Raw genomic sequence first — 8480 nt, forward strand, 5'->3', positions numbered from 1 at the left:
ATAACAAGTATATCTTTTGTTATTTCAAATACCCCAAGAATAAATCCATGCAAATCCTCCCACTCAGGGGAGCTGTTCTAGGCAGATGTCCACCTTAACTTTGTTTTCTACTTTCCTAATTTCATCACTGCCAATGCCCATTAACTCATTGAATCTGAGGTCCATGTCCTCTGTGGAGATTTTCTAAGAGGAATAACTGGCTAAAGCAGACTGTCTCCACCGCTCAGCTGGCAGTTGCCAATGGTTGAGCTGGCCTCTAACAATTTTGATTATCCTGATTATTAAGCAATTATGAACAGATCACCTAACCTGTATTTTTTTTACTGTCTCCCCCGCTAGATTGTAAGCTTCTTGGGGGCAGAGATGGTGTCTATTACCTCTATTGTATTTTCCCAAGCACTTAGTACAGTGCTCTGCAGAGAGTAAGCCCTCAGTAAGTACTACCAATTGCTTTGCTTGGGACAAATTCCCCAGCCCTGAGTCTGTGGCCAAGAATGAGAGATCATATTGGCACTAGAATTATCCTTAGGGGGAGCAACAAGTGGGTGGAAAAGCAAGATGCAGAAGAGAGGGTGGAGACTCACAGTTTTAGAACCAAGCTGCAATCGGTGGCTTAGCGAAGTCCCTGAACTTTCTTCCATATAGCCTCAATCAGCCAGGCATGGTAATTAAAAATGGTTACTAATAACTGAATCCAGGGAATTCAGGGAGAAGTCATTTGGTGTTCTTCATTTTGCCCTATATTTAGGCACTGGATCTTCTTGATCTTGAACCCAATAACAGCCCAGCATGAAAATAAAAATCCCTGCATAATGAAGACAACCATTTCAGAGAGGTCATTCCAGATGGCCTGGAACAACCATCTGGTGAGTTGATCTCTGAAGTCAGAAAATTTTGGGCAGAGCAAATCCCAAAAACTCATTTTGAGCCTATCCTGAGTGGCCTGGGGAATACAAGGCTGCAAACATATTTTTTTTTATACAATCTCCTGTCTTCTGCTCCTGTCTGCCTGTGATTAAATGCATTAAGAGATTGCAAAACTTATTCTAGTTTACTATTAGTAGTAGCATTATATTTGTTAAGCACTTACTATGTATCAAGAGCTGTTCTAAGTGCTAGGGTAGATAAAAGTTAATCAGGTCAGACACAGTCCTTGTCCCACATGGGGTTTGCAGTCTAAGTACAGTTCTCTTATTAAAGCACTATTATTCATTCAATAGTATTTATTGAGCGCTTACTATGTGCAGAGCACTGGACTAAGTGCTTGGAATGTACAAATCGGTAACAGATAGAGACAGTCCCTGCCCTTTGACGGGCTTACAGTCTAATCGGGGGAGACAGACAGACAAGAACAATAGCAATAAATAGAATCGAGGGGATGAACATCTCATTAAAACAATAGCAAATAAATAGAATCAAGGTGATGTACATCTCATTAACAAAATAAATAGGGTAATGAAAATATATACAGTTGAGCGGATGAGTACAGTGCTGAGGGGAGGGGAAGGGAGAGGGGAAGGAGCAGAGGGAAATGGGGAGAAGAGGGCTTAGCTGAGGAGAGGTGAAGGGGGGGTAAAGGGGGAGCAGAGGGAGCAGAGGGAAAAGGGAAGCTCAGTCTGGGAAGGCCTCTTGGAGGAGGTGAGTTTTAAGTAGGGTTTTGAAGAGGGGAAGAGAATTAGTTTGGCGGAGGTGAGGAGGGAGGGCATTCCAGGACAGCGGGAGGATGTGGCCCAGGGGTCAACGGCGGGATTGGTGAGAACGGGGGACAGTGAGGAGTGGAGCGTGCGGGGTGGGCGGTGGAAAGAGAGAAGGGAGGTGAGGTAGGAGGGGTCAAGGTGATGGAGAACCTTGAAGCCTAGAGTGAGAAGTTTTTGTTTCATGCGGAGGTAGATAGGCAACCACTGGAGGTTTTTAAGAAGGGGAGTGACATGCCCAGAGCATTTCTGCAGGAAGATGAGAGCCGGGCAGTGGAGTGAAGAATAGACTGGAGCGGGGAGAGAGAGGAGGAAGGGAGATCAGAGAGAAGGCTGACACATAATCCAGCCAGGATATTATGAGAGCCTGTACCAGTAAGATAGCCGTTTGGGTGGAGAGGAAAGGGTGGATCTTGGTGATATTATGAAGGTGAGACCGGCAGGTTTTGGTGATGGATTGGATGTGTGGGGTGAACGAGAGAGCCGAGTCAAAGATGACACCGAGGTTGTGGGCCTGAGAGATAGGAAGGATGGTCGTACCATCCACAGTGATAGGGAAGTCAGGGAGAGGACTGGGCTTGGGAGGGAAGATGAGGAGCTCAGTTTTGGTCATGTTGAGTTTTAGGTGGCGGGCAGACATCCAGGTAGAGACGTCTTGGAGGCAGGAGGAGATACGAGCCTGAAGGGAGGGGGAGAGGAGAGAGGCAGAGATGTAGATCTGTGTGTCATCTGCATAGAGATGATAGTTGAAGCCGTGAGAGCGAATGAGTTCACCGAGGGAGTGAGTGTATATGGAGAACAGAAGAGGGCCAAGAACTGACCCTTGAGGAACCCCAACAGTTAGAGGATGGGAGGGAGAGGAGGAGCCTGCAAAGGAGACCAAGAATGAACGGCCAGAAAGATAAGAGAAGAACCAGGAAAGGATGGAGTCCATGAAGCCAAGGTGAGATAAGGTTTGGAGGAGAAGGGGATGGTCAACAGTGTCAAAGGCAGTTGAGAGGTCAAGGAGGCCCACACATAAGGCTTGGGAGACTCCTAATCTATGCTTTACCACTATCCTGTTGTGTGCTCTTCAGAAAGTTGTTTCCCCTCTATGACTTTGGACAAGTCACTGAACTCTGTGCCTCAGTTACCTCATCTGTAAAATGGGGATTAAGACTGTTAGCCCCATGTGGGACCTGGACTGTGTCCAACCTGATTATCTTGTATTTTCCCAGTGCTTAGTACAGTGCCTGACATATAGTAAGCACTTAACAAATGCCATTTTTTAAAAAAAACCCTCAGTTTTCTCAACTGCAAAATGGGACTTGATCATTTATTTATGTCATAGGAGTGCAAGGTATTAGGAATACTTCGGCCTTGGTCTCCACATGGCTCACATCAATACGTTATTGTTCCAGCTTTAATTGTAGAACAGGTATTTTTCTGCTTTTCTCTTTCCCCCAAATGATTTACCTGTCATGGTTAGGGTGGTCAGAGGTCCAGTATTACATGGAACAGTCTAATTTTCAGCTAGCTCACTCTTCTGTTCAATTCCAGTATAGTGCTGGACTTAATACCATAGTGCTTAGTTCAGTGCTCTGCATATAGTAAAAACTCAAAAAACACTTTTTATTGATTTGCTGCTCTTATGTCCTTTTTTAAAAAAATGGATCCAATCCTCCCTCCTCCATAGCTCCCACCACTAGGTTCTGTGGCTCAGATGCCATGCCACACTTCACATGGACCTGGGACGCAAATGCAAAATCTCTAGAGTGATTGGGAGGGTCTGGAGTACTTCAGAGAAACATTTAGGTTTGGGCCGATTTAGGGCAAATTGAGCAGGTTTCTACAAAATGAAAGCGATGCAACTTCATCACATTTGTATGCACGTTGGCTTACCATTTGTCATGTCATCTGTATCTTGCGGTCTGTTTTTTAATGAGCATCATAGCTGGCCACCAATCCTTGGTACAAAGCCCGTCTAGAGAAGCAGTGTGCCCAGGGGATAGAGCCCAGGCCTGGGAGTCAAAAAGACCTTGGTTCCTGATCCCAGCTCCGCCACTTGTCTGTTGTGGGACCTTGGGCAAGTCACTTAACTTCTCTGGGTTTCAGTTACCTCATCTGTAAAATGGGGATTGAGAGTGTGAGCCCTAAGTGGGACAGGGACTGTGTCCAACCTGATTACCTTGTATCTACCCCAGCACTTAGAACAGTGCTTGACACATAGTAAGCGCTTAACAAATACCATTTATTCCTAGGCAGGGGTGATGTTTTGGTAAGCTGTATTCAGTGCTTCAGGACACTGGAGGGGGGTACTGCTGTACCTTGAGGAGAAACTGGGAATGCCTCACTATCACACACTGGGAAAATATGTTACTAAATATGTTAACCGCAGTTTGAATGACACATGTCAAGATGCTCTTAAGCAATCCTAATAGAGGCCTTATATCTGAAAGTTTAGAGTTGAATATATATCTTCATGTATTCATGTCCATCCTACAGAGTTCCATCCTTTATCTTTTCCTCCTCCCCAAGCACACCAAATGGTGGGCTAAAGATTAACGGGGAAAATTCTCTTTTCTCATCAGCACTTTTCTTATCTGCAGTGCAAAGTTTATTGCATATTCTGCCCTCTCGGAATAGAAGACTACAGTTCACATGAATTAAATTTCAGTGCATGAAGTGAGTACAAAATTTGCAACAGAGATCATCAGTGTGGACAGGAGAGGAGAATTCAGTCGTTTCATGATAAGGCTAGAAATTACCGTTTTACTTTCTTTTGGTCCACCGTTCAACTCTCAAAACACTCATGACTTCTATATGATCGTCTCACAGGTAACATCCTATACTTGGGCATCCTTTGGCCTATTAAGACTGTTCTTTGGCAATCAAATTAATGTGACTACTTAAAAAAAAGACAGAGCAATAAACAATTGTTCAAAAACTAGGTTTCTGAAGCCAAAATATGGATGCATGAAAACTTGAGATAGAGGGTGTTTCCAGAGCCTGGCCATGATTAGAAAACCAGCTAGACTTGACAACATCCAGCACTTATGCCCCCGATTGGGTCACACCAAGCTTTCCTACTTTCCTACTTTCCAGGGAAGCTGCTTCTCTGCTTCTTACCTGAAGCAGAGAGGCAGTCTGGCTTAGTGGATAGAGCATGGGCCTGGGAGTCAGAAGGCCCTGGATTCTAATCCTGGCTCAGCCATGTGCCTGCTGTATGGAGAAATCACTTAACTTCTCTGGGCCTCAGTTACCTCATCTGTAAAATGGGGATTAAGAGTGTGAGCCCCATGTAGGACAGGGATTGTGTCCAATCTGATTAACTTGTAACTACCCCAGTGATTAGAACGATGCTTGGCACATAGTAAGCACTTAACAAGTACTACAATTATTACTATCTAACATCATTTTCTGGCTCCATCTCATTTCGTGTTGTAACTCACATTGCTTCCTTGCTCCAGGATCCTAGGTGACATTACTTCTCGCTCTGCCTCCCCACCACCCCGATTAAGCTCCTATATGAGCCCTTGCTTCCAGTGAAGCAGTTGGAGCAAAATAGGTAGCCCAGGCCAGCAGTATGAGATAGAAGAGCAGCTGCAGTGGAGGAACAAGCTCAGAAGTAGCAGTGACTTCAGTGCCACCCTAGCTCCCGTCGTGAACCAGGCCCATGCCTCCCACCTGTTGTGAGATCAGCCGGGCCACATCCAAACATGACCAGTGTCTGGTTTACTCTCTCATGCTCTTATACAGTTGCTTTCAACTCCAAGACCCCATTTAACAAAATAACTTGTCTAGAATAAAACCTTATTTATCGATACAGTAATATGTGTGTGACTGAAACAGCTCTGAAGTATCATAATGTGTGATTTGAAGAAGATATAAAATAGATACAATGTAAATCATAAGTGAACAGCATGATTATAGGGGGCAGTGAGAGTGAGGAATGGTGATGATCAGAATGCAAAATTGAGGAATGTGGGGACCTTTCTTCCCTCAAAGGGCTTTACAGACAGGGTAGATCCTCATCTGCCTGACATGGCCCTGCTTCAAGACAATAGATGGATTCAATGGCCTCTCGCTCTATGATTCTGCTAAAGGACATAGAAAGATGATGCTATTTCAAACACAAAACTGTCACAGGAGTGCCAGATATTTCTCTGGCTTCAGAGTGAACTCATTCATTCTGCTAAAGGACACAGAAAAATGAAGATGCTATTTCAAACACAGAACTGTCACAGGAGTTCCAGATATTTCTCTGGCTTCAGGGTGAACTCATTCAGTGGTCTAACTCACCCTTATCACATTTGGTTACCACTTCTGCACTGATAATGAGTTCTAGCTAGGAAGTGAGTATGCCTCTTATTGTAGGAAACCATAAATAATGTAATAGAAACTGTGTGGGACACACAAATATTGTGATGCTGTGACCCATATTTTTTTTTTTCTGGTGACTTGTTAAGTGCTTACTATGTTCCAGGCACTGCACTAAGTACTAGATACAAGAAATCAGACTGGACATGATCCGTGTCTCACATGGGACTCAGAGTCTTCATCCATAATTTACAGATGAGGTAACCGAGATACAGAGAAGTTAAGTAACTTGCCCAAAGTCACACAACAGACAAGTGGTGGAGCCAGGGATAGAACCCAGCTCCTTCTGACTCTCCGGCCCCTGGTCTACCCACTAGGCAATGCTGCTTCTCATATGTTGCCAATATGCAAAAGGACTACCAAGAGGGCCAATTGCCCTTAATTCCCTCCCATCCTCCTCCCTTCCCTTCCCCACTTTGCCCCCCTCCACTCTCCCCCACCACAGTCTCAGGGCTGTCCCAGTAGTGTCCTTTCCCCACACCATCCTTTCCCCACACCACCTCAATCATTCAATCGTATTTATTATTAAGCGCTAAGAGTTTACTGTGTGCAGAGCACTGTACTAAGCGCTTGGAAAGTACAATACAGCAATAAAGAGAGACAATCCCTGCCCCCAGCGGACTCACAGTCTTGGGTCGGGGGGGTGGGGTGGGGGAAGACAGACATCAATACAGCGCTTAATAAATACCATTGAATAAATGAATGAATGGATCATATCATGAGTGGACTACTATATCCAGCCTCCTCAGTGGGTTTTCCTGTTTGCAGCCTCTCACCACTTCAGTTCATACTTCATGCTGCCTGGATCATCTTCCTGGAATGTCACTCAATAAATACGATTGAATGAATGAATGAATGAATGAATGAATGAATTCAGCCCCTCTCCCTGCTCTTCAAAACCTTCTAACACTTGCAAAGACTCCTTACCACTGGCTGTCTACATGTGCGCTTTGCCTCAGTCTCCACAATCTGTAAATAATTTCAGTGTCTGTCTACCCCTTTAGAGTGTAAGTTCTTTGAGGGCAGGGATCATGTCTGCTTACTTTATTGTACTCTCCCAAACTTTTAGTGTGCAGTGCCCTTCACGTAATAGGCAGTCAGTAAAAATGATGGATTGATTGGCTTCAAGGATCTCTGCCAGCTCTCTCCGCCTTCCTTTTTCCTGTTTGCATGCTTCGTTTCTCCCAGGCTGACTTCTTGGTTGTCCCTCGTGTTCATTTTACCCGCCTCCAACCTTGCCCTTGCTCATGTTGTAACTCCTCACCACTGGATTTAAGGCACTCAATCGGCTCTTCCCTCTCCTACATTACCTTGCTGATCTCCTACTACCACCTAATCCCGCACTCTTCACTCCTCTACTGCCGAGCTCCTCACCGTACTGCCATTTCATATGTCTTATCCCAATCCCTTGCCTACATCCTCCCTCTGCCTGGAACTCCCTCCCCCTTTGTAACCAACAGACCATCACTCTTCCCAGCTCCAAATAACTACAGAAATGGTATCTCCTCCTATAGGCCTTCCCTGACTTATCCCTCAACTCCCCACTCATTTTGCCCTTCCTTCTGTGTCATCTATATGCACTTGAGTCTGTACCCCTTAAGCATTTTGATATCCCACCCCGAGGCCCACAGCATTTATATACACACATATCCTTATTCCCTCTAGAGTGTAAACTCACTGTGGGCAGGGAATGTGTCTACGACTATTGTACTCTCCCAAGGGCTTAGTATAGTACTCTGCGTAGACAGTAGCAGTGTGGTCTAGTAGGAAGAGCATGGGCCGGGGAGTCAGAAGACCTAGGTTCTAATCCCAGCTCTACCACCTTTATGCTGTGTGACCTTGGGCAAGTCATTTAACTTCTCTGTGCCTAAGTTACCTCACCTGTAAAATGAGAATTAAGACAGTGAGCCCCTGTGGGACATAGCCTGTATCCATTCTGGTTATCTTGTATCTGTCCCAGTGCTTACTACAGTGCCTGACACATAGTAAGTGCTTAACAAATACCATTAAAAAAGTAAACACACAATAAATACCACTGATTGATTGATACTCTGCCATTTCCCATCTCTGTCATTTCTTTTAATATCTGTCTTCTCCTCTAGACTGAAGGATCCTTGAGGACAAGGATTGTGGCTATCAACTTTATTGTACTGTACTCTCTGAAGTGCTTAATACAGTGCTCTGAACAAAATAAGAGCTCAATAAATGTCACTGATTGATTGATTGATTGAACCAGTGTCTAGAACTGTCTTTCCCTCCCACACTGCCCAGACCTCAACCCTCCCCACCTACAAAGCCCTCCTAAAATGCTACTTCCTCAACAATTCTTCTCCTATCAGTACTATCAGCCTTCAGCGACCTTGGGCATTTATGTATTTATTCATAATCATCCTCCATAGTTCTGTATCTGTGTATATTCAATTGAAC

This window comes from Ornithorhynchus anatinus, chromosome X5 (assembly GCF_004115215.2).
Source record: "Ornithorhynchus anatinus isolate Pmale09 chromosome X5, mOrnAna1.pri.v4, whole genome shotgun sequence".
Lineage (NCBI taxonomy): Eukaryota > Metazoa > Chordata > Mammalia > Monotremata > Ornithorhynchidae > Ornithorhynchus > Ornithorhynchus anatinus.